The sequence below is a fragment of the Equus caballus genome, chromosome 21 (assembly GCF_041296265.1).
Source record: "Equus caballus isolate H_3958 breed thoroughbred chromosome 21, TB-T2T, whole genome shotgun sequence".
NCBI classification, from domain to species: domain Eukaryota; kingdom Metazoa; phylum Chordata; class Mammalia; order Perissodactyla; family Equidae; genus Equus; species Equus caballus.
Genome location: NC_091704.1, coordinates 25,966,331 through 25,981,975, shown reverse-complemented (window position 1 = coordinate 25,981,975; position 15,645 = coordinate 25,966,331). Strand labels below are relative to the sequence as shown.

Here is a 15,645-nt window from a genome sequence, read left to right as displayed (position 1 = left end):
GAGAAAGATAATCTGTGTATGACTCCACTCATATGAGGAATTTAAAATTATGGACTAAGAACAGTTTAGTGTATACCAGGGGAAAGGTGGGGTGGGGGGTGGGCACAAAGGGTGAAGTGGTGCACCTACAACATGACTGACAAACATTAATGTACAGCTGAAATTTCACAAGATTGTAACCTATCAATAACTCAATAAAAAAAAAGTTTTTAAAACACATAAAGTAAATATAGCAAAATGATAATAATCATTAAATCTTAGCGAGAGTATGTAATCTCCCAAAAGTTAAGAACTATTCCATACTTTAGTATATTTGCAAATTATAAATAATAGATAATAGTAATAGATATAAAAAACAGATTCTCCAACCTCTTACCCCTTTTGTCCTTTTTGAACCCAAGTCTCTGTGCGTAGGATATATGCAGGTATATTTTTAAAGCGTCAATAGCTAGCAACATCTACTAGCTCTTCATTAATGTAATTTTAGTCACTTGCATTACTTAAAAGTAATAAATCTGTATTTCTCATAAAGTACTTAATATTTTTAATATTTTATTAATTTGGACAAGCTTTACCCCACCCTCACTCCTATGCAGTTAATATGAATTGTGAAGTATTTATGTATTACACATTTATTCTTCCATAGGATGATTATAATCTACTTAAAAGATAATGCTACCATCTTGATTCTTCAATCACATTAAGTGAAAAGTTAATGGAAATACACTGAGGTGATTGACTCCAGGAAAGGATACTTTCTAAATGCATTAGTAGGATGATTTCATAGTGTATTATTTTAAATATAAATATTTTCCTTTAACAGGGAGAGCAATAGCAATTATCCTTTTAATCTTAATATATTTGTATTAGTCTCATTGCTGCTGTAACCGTTACCACAACTTAGTGGCTTAAAGCAATACAACTTTATTGTCTTCCAGTGCTAGAGGTCAGAAGTCTGAAACAGATCTCACAGAACTAAAATCAAGATGTTGGTCACGCTGCTTTCCTTCTAAAAGCTCTCCTTTCACGGCTTCTAGAGCCTGCCCTCATCTTTTGCCTCATGGCCTCATCACCCTGACCTCTGCTTCTGTTGTCACATCTCCTTCTCTTACTCTGCCTCTCCTGCCTTCCTCTTATAAAGACCCTTGGAGGTTACATTGGACCCACCAGGGTGACCCACTCATCTCAAGATCCTCAACTTAGTCACAGCTGCAAAGTCCCTTTTGCCTTGGAAGGCATCATTCACAGGTTCCAGGATTAGAACACGGAGATCTTTGGGGGGTCATTATTCTGTCTACTAGAATACTCTTATCATTTTGCCCCTCTGAATTCAACCAATGTAGTAGACAGCTATCGCTGCAATCGTGTTGTGTAACAAACGACCCAAAACTCAAAGGCTCATGCAGTGTACTTTTCTCATGTAAGGGTCGCAGATCAGCTGGAGTGGCTCTGCTTCTGCGGAGAATTAGGTGGCGTGGTTCCAGGGTTCAGGGTGGGTTTGTGTCTGCTCCATATGTTTCAATCTGGGGTCCAGGCAGAAGAGGCCATGAACATCTGGGGCATGTTCTTCTCTGTACAAGCACAAGAATGCAAGAAGACAAGTCAAACCTCACACGCACCTTTAAAGCCTTTACTTGCATTACATCCAGTCAAATTTCATTGACCAAAGCAAATCACGCGGCCAAATGCAAAGTTACTGAAGTAAGGACGTTAACTGCACCCCACGGAGGAGTGGGAAGAGAGTGAATATTTGCTGAACAGGAATTCAATTTCCCATTCGTTGGGTGGGATACTAGCCAGCTTGAAACTTCTCAGTGATTATATACCTTCCAAATATTTTGAGCTTTTACAGGTTGATGAAATAAGCACATGACCTCTCATTGTGACTCTTTTAAAAGCAACCTGACTTATCCAGGATATAAGTGAAAACAAGGAAGCGGGCAAGAAAGGCTAGCAAGCACCAAAATAGATAAACTAAGGTGTGTAGACAACTCTCATAAAAGAACTCTCTAGACCCTCATCTATAAACTATTTACTCTTACTTGACACATAGTTCTGACAATGTTGAATGCCTCCTATCTAGGTCCACAATAAAATAACACCAAAAGACAAAGAAAAGAAAACCCACAACTAACAGATATCAACAAGGAAAGCATAAAATATGGAGACCAAATCTTAAAAAAAAAAAAAAAGCACAAAAGAATGGAAAATGGCTTCACATAGCTCAATAAATCTTAAGGTTCTCATTTCATCAGAGTTTAAGAAAAATTGGGCTAGACAGTGGGATCCATGAGGGCAGGGGTCTTGCCCATCTTGTTCACCATCATTCTCCCACTGTCCAGGACAGTGCTTTGCACAAAGTATGCATTCACCGAATATCGGCAAAATTAATGTCATAATGATAAAAAATAAATGCTGTTTACTATATTCTATTTCAGATGACAGAGAAGGACTCTCTGTGTGCAAGTATCTGAACCAACAAGACTAAGTTGAGAAGCTCCTGGGGGAGTCAGAGGAAGCATTAATTAAAAGGCTACAGAGGTGTTTCATGAAACCCAAAGGCAGAAGAACAGGTGGGAAGCCGGAGAACACTGTCTGCCCGCGTCTTGTCTCTGCTTCTCTGCACATGTACTTCATAGTCTGAACAGACCAGCTCCCTCCCCAGGCAAGAGAGAGGGTGCATCTCCTAAGGCTTCTATTTCAGGACTAGACATACGCAGAGGCTGGCTAACTCTTCCTAGGTTTCCCTCAAGTTCCCAGGAGAGAGAGTTTTCTCCACCCCCGCTCCAATCAATCAACCAATAAGCAAGCAAAATAGACAAGGTTCCCAAGGGCCTGTGGTTGGTAGACTGCTAGCATGCACAGACTGCTAGATCGCACCCTGTGTGATCCCCTCCTCTTGAGTGTGGGCTGGACTTACTGACTCACTTCTAATGATTAGAATAGAAAAAAGTGATGTCCCTTCCAAAATTAGATTATACAAAGACTTCGGCTTTCGTCTTAGGCATGTGTGATCTCTTGAGTCACTTGCCTTGGGTCTACCTTGTGCCTCATTATGAGGCAGCCCTACAAAAAGTCCCATGGGACAAGGGACCAAGATCTACCAATAGCCACATAAATGACCTTGGCAGTGAATCTCCACCCCCATCCTAGTCAAACTTTCAGATGAGACCCACTGACAGCTTGACTGCAACTTCATGAGCGACCTGAGCCACAGACACCTGCTAAGCATGCCTGCATTCCTGACTCACGGAAACTGTGAGATAACAAATGTCCGTTATTTTAAGCCTTAAAGTTTTGGAGTAATTTGTTATGCAGTAATAACTAATAATACTAATAATGTCCAAAGACAGGAGAAATGTTAGTGAGTTAAGCGGCCACTAACGTATGTCTACTAAAAATCTGTAATACATTTTCAAAAATATTTCTACCCCAAATGATTAAAATAAACAAGTTTTTATACCAAAAAGCTAATCCTCTAACCATGGATCCTACACATCAGCTAGAATGAATCTGACCACAGTTTCCTTTAAGACAATGAGGGCGCACAGGTTCTTTTCAGGTAGCTTTGTTTTCTATATAAGGAAAAGTAGGATGTCAGAAGACTATAACTGGAGGCGAAAAAGATGTTTCCAGATCCTCAGCCTGGAATGGCCGCCTCAATTCTGGTTGATGCCACCATCGCCAAAGGACGCTTACCATGCCACTTGGGTCACTTGGCCTATGAACTAAAGGTTTGGTTGTCCCTGGGTGTCATGGCTCCATCCAAGATCCCCGAGTGCAGGCTGAACTGACACGAGACACTCTTGTCGCGACACAACAGCTAACACTTCAACTACAAAAGAAAAATCACTAAAAGATTTGCAAGAAAGATTATTTCAAAGTTTGGGAAGAGGGAAATCATTTAATCTCTCAATGAGCTTAAATGGTAGGTCTTTTTGAAATCAGCATATAACATCATGATGGTGATTAATCTTTTTTTCTAAAAATGCCTTTTTGGCACAAACTGAGCGACCACTTCACGAACAATTGGGCACCCAAATAATTGGAAATATTTCACAAGAGCAAATGGAGCAAAAGAGATCATGGAAAGCCGGAAATATATGGATGCAATTTTGAGCCTAAATGAACATGCAGTGCCATATACAAAGTAATCAGTGAGATGTGAAAACAGATGTAGATCCCTCTGATTTGAATCAACAGAGTGTGAAGGACTCTTATTATCAAAGGGAAACCTTGATGGCACCAGGCCCTTGTCCAGATCCAGACATCCATGGTCCCAGCTTCGGAGATGCAAAAGCCCACCGCCGAGCTGCCTCCAGTCAGGAGGCTTGAGAGCAGCTCTCAGAGCGGTACTCTTTGGCTAACTGTGACTCAGAAGCTTTCCTCCCTATCTTTCTTCTCCTGAAAAATTTTCCTCCCAATTAGCAGTTTTAAAATCACCTTGTCAATACAGGACCTCTGACTTAGAGAAGAGAAGTGGCCTATATTTTCACACTAAGTCCAGGGAAACTGATACTCTGTAGCATAAGGAGCAGCCACATAGCTGTTCCTTCCAGAAAACTAACTGAGGCCAAGAAAAAGCAGTGTTCTTCCTACTCCAAAGAAAGAATCAAGGATCATTTTTTCAGAGCCCCAAGGAGCCCTGAAAACCTCCAGAGATTTCCAAACTTTGTTCATCTGAGTTCAGGGATATTGAGAGAGGCTACAGCTAAAGAAAAGGATGGGCTAATGATGAGATCAAGAAAAGCATTTTCAGGGCTGGCCCGGTGGCACAGTGGTTGAGTTTGCATGTTCAGCTTTAGCAGTGGCCCAGGGTTCACCAGTTTGGATCCTGGGCACAGACCTGTGCATCACTCATCAAGCTATGCTGGTGCAGCATCCCACATGCAAAATAGAGGGAGTATGGCACAGATGTTAGCTCAGCAACAATCTTCCTCAAGCAAAAAGAGGAAGATTGGCAATAGATGTTAGCTCAGGGTCAGTCTTCCTCACCAAAAAAAAAGAAAAGCACATGAAAAGATGTTTAACATCACTAATCATCAGGGAAATGCAAATCAAAACTATGCTTAGATATCACCTTACACCTGTTAGAATGACTATAACCACCAAGACAAAAAATAACAAGTGTTGGAGAGGATGTGGACAAAAAGGAACCCTCATACACCGCTGGTGGGAATGCAAACTGGCGCAGCCACTATGGAAAACTGTATGGAGATTTCTCAAAAATTTAAAGATAGAAATATCATATGACCCAGATCTCCCACTACTGGGTATCTATCCAAAGAACTTGAAATCAACAATTCAAAGAGACTTATGCACCCCTATGTTCACTGCAGCATTATTCACGATAGCCAAGATGTGGAAGCAACCTAAGTGCCCATCGACTGATGATGGGATAAAGAAGTTGTGGTATATATATTCAATTTGGAACACTACTCAGCCATAAAAAAGGAGAAAATCATCCCATTTGCAACAACATGGATGGACCTTGAGGGTATTATGTTAAGTGAAACAAACCAGATAAAGACAAATACCATATAATGTCACTTATATGTGGAAGATAAACAAACACACAGACAAAGAGAACAGTTCAGTGGTTACCAGGGGGAAGGGGACTGGGGGTGGGCACAAAGGGTGAAGGGGAGCACTTACATGGTGATGGACAAATAATAACATACAACTGAAATTTCATAGTGTGTAAACTATTATGACTGCAATAAAAAAAAGAAAAGAAAAGCATTTTCAAACAAAGATTTGCTTGAGGCTTCCTTCAAAGTCAGTTTCAAAGTCACCTTAAAATTAATAGAAGAAATTTGAGGCAAAGCTCTACTGTAGCAGAATTATATCTTGAAATCTTAATCTGCGTGTAGGTTCTAGTCCCCTCCACTTTCTTGACAATACTCCAGGCTGTTTCTTTTCCTTCTTCTAGCCAGAATGGGAGGAAAAACAAAACTCAAAGAAGTTTCTAGCCTGAGAATGGGACTAAAAGAAGCCTATACATAAAAATCCCTTCCATTTATAGGCTAGATGGAGGAAGGGTTGGAGGGAAGAGCAGTAAGCAAAGGATAAATTTAAAGTGAAAAGGAAGGAGGACTCCCAGAATTCCTCAAAGTGGGAAAGACAAAATGGGCGTTCTGCATGTCTTGAGGACCGGAGAGAGGAGTGGAAGGGTGTCAAAGCAAGCTGACCCAGTGATTGAAGACAATCCTGCGAGAATCCTGGGAATCCTTCGGATTTGGAGGTGGGAGACCCAGACACCAGAAGTATGGTCGAGGATGAGGAGGGAAAACTTGCCGCTGACGAAGGTGGCAACAGAACAGAAGAGAATCATTTGCAAAGTTTCCTCTGAGCCAAAGTAGAGGTGGACTCGTCGTTCCTGCTCCTATTAAGCCCAAAATAAGAGAACGGATTGGAGATTCTGGTACCATAGAAATGACTGAATGAGCCTAGGGGGAGAAAGGGACATTTAGAAAAGATACCCCATCAAAGACCACCATTTTTTCACACAGGGTAATGTGATCCAAACATACGTTTAGGTAACTGACTAACTGAAGATAACACAGTTCTTTTTACCTTACAGTTCAAAGAAAGCGTGGAGATAAAGGATTTTGCCCTGAGAGTGTTTTTCACTTCTTATATCTATAACGAAGAAGCCCTGTGCTGATTTCCAAAGTGCTTAATGATATTCACATCATTCTACCTGGTGAAGAAACTTCCAACTAGACAACGCGATTTTTAACAGAACCTGCTATTGACTGGGGGAGGCGGGGAGATACACAGACGCACATCCAAAGAGCTTCAAATCTGTGATGAGCAATACTGTGGGAGCAGTAAAATGGATCAAAACCATTACACAGTCCAACTATAACAGTAGACACCATATTCACCAAGAATGCCTCGCCCCAAAGGGGCTGCCTCTTGATCATCTCACTGTTTTCAACAAAGTGGTGAAATTGGGTCAGATGCTTTCAGCCAGCCCCATCACAGGAGCGACTCAACCAGCGCTCAGTGAGAAGATATAATCAGTGAGATTTCACCAACAGTTGCATGAAAATGCCCTGAACCTCCTCTCTGGTAGTGTCAACGCAGCTTATAAAACTCTGAAGAGTCTGCAGGTGTTTATAAGTCTGGGCTCTTGAAATATTAAGAGAAGAGAAATTGCCTGGACACCAACACTGATGTGCTGTGCGAGGTCTCCATCGCTCATCTGAGTTCTACCCAGTGGAGAGACTCATTGGAGAAGAATCTCACTCATTTACCACTGAGTCACATAGAAAAACATTTTTATGTTGGCCCACAGTTTATGATTTAAAGTGTTACGGTTTCTGTTAAAACATATTATAAAAAAAAAATTCACATGAATTTCTAACATTTAAAATGTAAGGAATTTTCCTATTTTCTGAGGGCATGAGTTTAGAATATGGCCCCAGGCTCCCAGAAATAACAATTCAGTGTCCACGCAATTAGGGATACTTAATGGGAAAGGTCAAGAAGCAGCGGCCTGGAGTCTGTGTACGGAGAAGCCTCACACGTGTAAATCGCTCAGCTTTCATGACTCATCTCGCCGGAAAGTCACCTGCCACCCAAGAAAAGCCCTTGCAATAGGCTTAGCTTTTGAGATATCATCACACAGTGTTGGATAAAAGGCAATAATATGGACAGCATGCATGTCCAGGCAACATATCTCAACTTTTCTCAAACAATCAATGGACTCTGTTACAAAAGAGACACAGTCTGGAACCCACACGATCTAACTTCGCTAAAAATAAAATATTCATTGGATGACAGAATACTTCAGCTGAACGTGTTTTAAAAGATGGCAGTGTTAGCTTCATCGCCAGATCTCTTAATCAGTAGACTTTCTTCATCTGTGTTATTTCTCTTGATGTGATATGTTTTCTCGGCCAAGATAACCCAACCACGAACATGGTGAAAAGGTTTCCGCCAGCCCAGCCTCAACTTCCCCTCCAGCCTCACAGTGGGTTCTTCTACTCCTCTGCAATCTTATATCTCAGCTATCATCCCTCTCCAGGCTTCCCTCACTGGTATTTACCTTCCTGCATCAGTTATTTATGTTGTAATCAACCCTATAGCTCAGGTGAAATTTAAAAAAAATAAAGCATGGAAAATTATTTTGAAATGAAATGAAAACTTCAGTAATTTGATTTGCAGGAAACGAAGAACGAAGTGTCACAACTAGCATGATTTTAAATGTCGTAATTAATTACGCATGCGTCTATGTTTGGATGCTCAATTTCTGACTAATTATGCAGAAAATGTAATTGCGTACTGAAGTGTTCAATCGTGCCTGCTCTCACTTTCATTGACGGCAACCAGGTTTCTGTTGTTGTTGTTAATGGTACGTACCACCTGTTGAAATTGTTGCAATGTTGTCAAGACACAAATAATCAAGTGATCTCTCCTAGAATGTAGTTGTTCCTGTTGAGAAAATTGTAGAAAGATCTAAAATTGTTTCCTAATTTATCACGCTATTTTTCAAAAAATTGTGTGACTTTTACATTCTTTTGTCTTCTCCTGAAATAACTTGTTAACAATCATGTTAGGCACATCATGCAGCTTCGTTCCTCCTATGGATTCGTGATAGAGACTTTTTATTTTCTTGAAAGAGTCATGAAGCTCAAAGGAATCATGAATGACCATCACGTTTATGTCATTCTAGACAGGCTTCTTTTTAATGACACTGAAGGGAATTTATAGCCTTTTCTCCATTTTAAGATGCCTAATAAAGTGAATATCAAGGAAGCAAAGGAAATAAAACCAAATTTAAAACTTCCGCTGAATAAGTCATGGGAGTAATTGCGTTTGTGAGTATTTTCTCACTAAAGGAAAGAAAAGAGAGCAAGCAAACAAAAAATTCCAAAAGTTCTTATAATACTTAGCAGGATAACAACTACTTTATTGTGTTTTTCCGAAACTCCTGAGGAAGATTTATTACATACAGTTGACTTTTTCTGTAGAAGCCAGATAAATTCCAAGGCCCTTTGTGGCCCGGTCTCAGAGGTACCGCCTATAAGAGATACTGTCCAGCCACCAAAAGTGAAAGCAGTTCCAGTCCTTTCTCCTGCCTCTGAAGCGCCTGTGAGGGATATTAGCAGAGCACACCTACATAAGTTCGCACCTTCCAGCCTCACGGAACACTGCTTCCCAGGTCCCTGCCGTCAGGCAGGCCACGGGGCCAGGGCCAGGTCATGGGCTTCAAGCAAAAGTCTCTTCCTGGCTAAAACTTGGAAGAATGGTTGTGAGGCCTCCATAGCCTCTCCTCCCCTGCCATTCTTATGACAACAGACTCGTACGATCAAAGCAGCTGGGGCCACCAAGTCACCACATGGAGGACTCCTGCCCAGCTGAGTCCCCAGGACCTGCACCAGACTTCAAGTAAGAAATGAACTTTTGCTGTGTTAAGCCAAAGAAATTTAGTTGTTTGCAACTTTGCAATGACAGCAGCACCTCGCCTGTCTTGACACGTAAGCGTTAAAGGGAGGCCATTCGTCCACCCTCTGCAGCACTTCCTGTGCGCTCCTCTCTCCACCTACCGTGGTCTAGAGCTTCTCACTCTCTCAACTTCCCCGCCATGCCCATCAATCAGCATCCTGGGTTGTTTTTCCTTGCTTTGTCCTCCCTTCTCTCTAATCCTATCTGTCTCAATAGAATCTCCTGGTTCTGCAAAAGCCCAAAAGCTGGATTGACAAAAGTCAAACTCTATGCAGAATAAATTGAGGCTCCAAGGGAAAAAAGAAATTCCCTCTGGGATGGACAAAGTGAGGTGCAAAGACTGGAAACACTCACTTGAAAACTGTTACCCCTATCATCTGCTTTTGGTCCCAAAACAAGTGTGTTAGGATTCACCCTTTAGTAACTTATTCTTACCTGCCTAGCCTGTTGCAGTTGCTAAAGTTACCGAACCAGGTTCATTTTTGCCTGCAGCCCTGAAAGCCAAACACTGAGACGACGAGATTGCAGCAGAGAGAGGGTTTACTCACAAAGCAGCCAAGTGAGAAAGCGAGAGCATGAGCCTCAAATTCACTTCCCCGAAAACAGGGACTCAGATATTTATGGGATAGGGGGCAAGGTGGTCTGAAATGTGGAGAGAGGTGATTGGAGGTGAGGAGAGGTGAGGTAATTGACGATCTACGCAAGCGTAGTCAGACTCCATGCCTCCTCATAGGACCCATGTTCACAAAATGGCGGCATTAGCATGATCTGAGGGTGGAGTTTTTAGCCTTTTGACGTCAAAAGGTCTCCTATTGGACGTCTGCGGGCCTGGTTGATGAGTTGGTGGTCTCAACCAGCCTGAAGTGGACAAGGGGTTCTAATTCCTGAAAAACAGCTCACACACCCATTACCATAGTGACCCAGGCTCCAGGGAGATTATCTATAGGAGCCTAGTGGGAGTCAGAGAGCATACTGCCTAAACAGCACAGTTAACAATGGGTGGGTTAAACAGCTAAAAGCTATAATCAGTAATTGCAAAAATGAAAAAAAACTTTAGTACCTAGATACTTAATCATCAATGGCTGTTTGCTGGTTTCACTAACATACGTTTTATTTTAAGCACTAGTGCTGTCACTCTTTGACCCCCTTTATTCAGAGCCATCAGAGGCAAACACCACAGCCAATGCCTATGTGAATAGTTCCCTCTGGAGTTGTGCAGTGTATAGCCTGCATGACCATAAGAGCACCACCTCCATAGCATCAGTAATGTGATATTGAACAAGTCAGAAAAGAAACATAATTCACACCATTACAGTTTACACAAAAGACCATGCAAACTTTTAAGGAGGATTTTTGTTCTTTTTTTTTTTTTTCTTTTTTAAGGAAGATTAGCCCTGAGCTAACTACTGCCAGTCCTCCTCTTTTTGCTGAGGAAGCCTGGCTCTGAGCTAACATCCATGTGCCCATCTTCCTCTACTTTACATGTGGGACACCTGACACAACATGGCATGTCAAGCGGTGCCATGTCCGAGCCTGGGATCTGAATCGGTGAATCCCGGGCCACCAAGAGGCAGAACGTGCGAACTTAACTGCTGCGCCACTGGGCCGGCCCCTTGTTCAATTTTTTAATGACACTATTAATAAAATCTACAACTAACACCTACTATTGCAAACACTGTCCTAGTAGCTGGAGCAGTTACAAAAAGATATAGGATATGATCTTAACCCTCAGAAAGGTTGCCTCTACATAGGGAGATAGGGCACATTCACGAGGAGATCAATATCAGTGAAGGATAATATTTAACAAGCAAAACAAATGGAATTCATAATAACGTGTTATGATCAAGGTATGCTGAAGTGATCAAGGAAGACAGTGGAAAAGGTGAGTGCTCAGCTGGACCCCAAGAGATGTGTTCAAATCAGAAAAGAAGGAAAGAGACGTGTCTTTAAATTTCAAAGTCTGAGCTGCAGTGTTTGCTGACAGGACTATAAAAGGAGACTATTTGTCATTGTGTGGGACTAAACTACTTCCAAGGCCACCCAGAGCAAACTGGAAGGGATGTCATGCTCATATTTCACAGGAGTGCTTGGTAGCCACAATTTCACACCAGCCAGCTCCCCTCAGATGGAGCCTTCCTTCATCTCCCTAATCAAAACCCCTAATCAACACTCACCTGAGTGAAGGCATGAAAAGTGCATTATGCAGATATGGTCCCTGCCCTCTAGGGGATTACTATCTAAAACTGGCAAACTTGGCTCCGACCAGCCTAGAGACATAATTAGCGGGGCTAAGGATGAGCAATGTATTTTCTGCAAGGCTCACTGCCATCAGACAGAACAGTTTGTAGTCATCACTGATCTGAGCTGAATTCAAATTAGTGACCCAAAGGCTGCACTGTCTGGGTGTTATTTTCAATCTCCTTGGCTCTCCAATCTCCAGAAGTTTCATTTTTCATTCTTACTGTGCAGTCATCATCAACTACCAAAGGGATGCAATCCAGACACGCTAAAAATAGCATTCGTGCCTTCTGAAAGCCAGACTCAGATTTATGACAGTTTTAAAATTTGGTTCTTCATCTTAAAAGTTCAACATTCCACAAGAACTGGGCAAAGTAAGACTTACCTGGCCTGTAGAGCATGAAAGCCCGTGACTTGACGCAGTGGGCAATCAGGCCTCTGTGCAATCCATTTACATTAGGGAGAGAGAGCATTTTCTTTTGCTTGACAGGTTGACATGCCTTCATGTGTTTTCCACTTAATCAACAGAATCATTAAGGCACTGAGAGTTTTGATGGTCTCAATAAAAAACATCTATTTCTGTAAAACCTATCACGATAAATAATTTAACAAACATACCTCCTCAAAAGACTATAAAAAGAGAGGAAGAATTATTCTTTCATACTTAAATCACAGACTGCCTTTGAGTTGAGCCAAAGCAAGTCCAGATTCAAAATGAGGGCAGGATGATGTTCAACAGTAAATGATAAAGTTGAAGTGAAAAGCAGGTTACAGAAAAATGCAATCTAATTTCTGTTTTAAATATATATTATATATATATTTACTTACATATATTTAGATATATTATAATTGATATATTTGAGTTTATACTTACATCATAAAGGTCTGGGAGAATTATATCAATATAAACTGTTGACATTATCAATCCAAGGGGCGACTTGTGGTAGGCGGAACTTTCACATTCTCTGTGTTCGAATTTTTTACACTAATCTCATTCTATCAGGAAAAATTAAGGTATTTTCATTTTTAAAATACACACACATATATGCATATACACTCACTGTATTTGCATATATAAATTTATACCAGTGCAAATCAAGTTGGATATTACATCTCTTTCTGGCTGCCTGGATATCGAGGCTCAGTTGTCAGGAATGAGGTGGCATTAGATTGGGAACCTAACGTCCGTCTGGAGGGGAGAAGCTGTGATGGAGACCGGGGCGAAGAGAGAACCGATAGGTTATAGTGTGTGTCCCCAGAAGGGGAGCCTAATGTCCACATTCCAATGTTCCAGGAAGAACTGATACCCACAGAATCTGAGTTGTGGATTGGAACCTAGCAAGCAGGCATCTCCGGTCAACAGTGTACACTGGCTTCCAGGTGCACAGCAGCATCTTACTTTCAGAACAAGCAGAAGATGTGTTCATCTGATTGAAGCAGGACCTCAGCCAATCAGGGAGAGAGGGCAGGCAAGGCTCGGCAAGGCCAGCCCTGGACAAAAAGCTGAACTCAGGGCAGGAGCTGAACTCCACCAGGAGCCAGGCCTAGGACAGGTGGTGGGCTGCGGCTAGGTGGGCACCCCCAACCCCCAGATCCACAGGGTCACTCCAGATTCCACACTTTTGTGCTGGTGAAGGAAAGGTGCCTCGTTTAGCCCAAGCTGGGCCTCCTGGTTTAGGGATTGGGCCACAGACTGAAAGGTTTTATTACCTAGATTAGGGCAGCACTGGGCTGGCAAGAATGACACCAGTAGTTTCGATTTGGTCTTTCTCACCAAAATTAAGAGAATTTTTCCTCTAACTCTCACCAGTTAAATACAAACAGGATGAAGTTTAGTCCTAAGAATAGGTCTGAAAATTTACAGAACCTCCTATTGCCGAGGCCAGGACTGCCTGCTCAGTAGCTGTGAGCCTTTGAGGTCCTGAGTTAACTTCAAAGAAGACAAAGAGAAGTCCATTTCACGGAATCTTAGATTTTATCAATGGCATGATGCCCATGTGGAAATCAGGGAACTGGCATATGGCCTTTCCAGTCACCTTCTCAGTAACATTCAGAATAAGGATTCTGTCTGGAAGAGGAAAAAATCCTTCCTCCTCTGGTGGCTGTGATCTTTCCCTTTCATTCACACCTGTTTGCCCAGGAAAGCTGACCCCTTCCTAGCTTCTCCTTAAAAGTTCTCAGCGTCTTGAGATATTAAACTGAATGTGTTGGCATTTTAGTGCCTGCCCTTTCCAGAATCAAGAGATCAAATTAATATAGATCCCATACATAAACTAGGGAAAAAGTAAAGATGGAATATTCTAAGACTGTAAGCACTTCAGGGAAGCATCAGGTGCTGTGTTTCCTGGGTAGGGAAATGCTGGGAGAGCACAGCAGTCCTGTGGGATCACTTATTCCTGGGGCCCCTCTCCAGACCACTGCTGTCATAGGGAGGGGTTCAAGATAGCCCCAAATTCCAACTGAAACAATCCTCAACACTGTCTTGTCTTACAGTCCAAAGACTCTTAAAACCAAAATATTAAATTGGCTTTGGTGATGCCATGATTTTCAAACTGTGTCTCTTTGGGAAATGGATATTCCACTGGTAAAAATAGAAAAATGATGTTTTTTCCCCTTTGCAATTCTCAGGGGAAAAAATCCTAAGAAAATGGACAAAATTTTCTCAGTTTTAAGATTTTTCTCTCATAAATGTTTTTTAGATTTTTGCTACCTGCTATCAGTGGAGGCTAGAGTCATGGCAGACCAGTCCAGGAAAGTTGGAGCCACAGAGGAGGCATGCTTCCTGCCACAGACCTCACTGGAAATGGGGAGGGTATGGGTGGGAGATGGGGGGAGTGAGAGGGCTGGGCTGGGGGAACAGGAAGGAGAAATACCCCGCCTTCTCCTTCTCTCTCTGCCCGCAATCTCCCGCTCTGGCCTTCCATTGGCCAAACCCAACAGGAACCACTTGTCACAAGAACCTGCAAGGATTCACCTCCTGAGCAACAAAAGTGAGCAGCGAAGAGCAATAAATGAGTCTAAAGGCCATGAGAGCAAGGACCAGCACATATGGCATCTGATTTAGCAAGAATTCACAGATTAGTTATGACACGTTTAAAATATCACCCTTTCTCGGTCATGCCCGCAATACTCCTATGACATCTAGGTATTCTTGCACCTGGATATGTTTGAGCGTGACTGTTGGATTTACTTAGGAGCCCAAGTCATAGAGTGGTATACAACGGTGTTTTCAAACTGTGTTCTGTAGACCCAGAGTTTCCATGGAGCTCTTCTACAGCTAGAGTGCAGGCAGCATGGACTGAATACATCAGCTCCCACCTCCGTCTCTGCTGAAGCCAGAGCAGCATTGCTTTTTATCTGTTTTACACTCTGGGTCTATGTAAGATTTTGCTTGAACAAAATGCCTCTCAGCTTAAACAGATAGAAATTCACTGGCATATGAAATTGCTGCTAAGAATTCTCTCAATGATCACACTTCCTTTTTTTCCTTTAGTTTGTTATGATATTGAGTTATTACTTCCCTATGTTTTATATTCTACCACATTTATAGACTAAACATAAATACAGGCCACTCCAGCTTAGCATGTGTGTATATACATAGTTAGGAGCCAACTGTTTGGAATTTCAAATGCTTTTTCCTGAAATAATATCATCCAGGTAGTTACAACCACAAATCAGCCCACACAATCCCACTTAGCCATAATGTACCTGAATCCGTGCTAACAATAAATAAATTAGAACCTGGGCAGCATTTATAATAAAGTCCCAAAGGAAAAATGGATTCTAGTTTCCCATCTGAAATGCAGACTACCCACCTCATCTCCCACAGTGGGATCTGAAGCTTTTCTTCCTCACACCCTCTGCATTTTTCAGAGAAGCAAAGATTTTTTGAAACTATCAAATGCTGACAAAGATGAAGCAAAATACTCATGCTCATAGATTACCTGGGGG

At 41.9% G+C, this 15,645-nt stretch overlaps 1 long non-coding RNA gene across 1 annotated transcript in view; it reads right to left on the bottom strand.

Annotated features, from left to right (window-relative positions):
- Nucleotides 1-527: 527 nt before the first annotated feature.
- LOC102150726 (uncharacterized) overlaps nucleotides 528-15,645 on the bottom strand; it is a 107,348-nt gene continuing 92,230 nt past the window's right edge. The window contains exon 4 of the long non-coding RNA XR_011430346.1: nucleotides 528-1,571. This is a non-coding gene — a long non-coding RNA (uncharacterized lncRNA). The remainder of the gene's footprint in view (nucleotides 1,572-15,645) is intronic.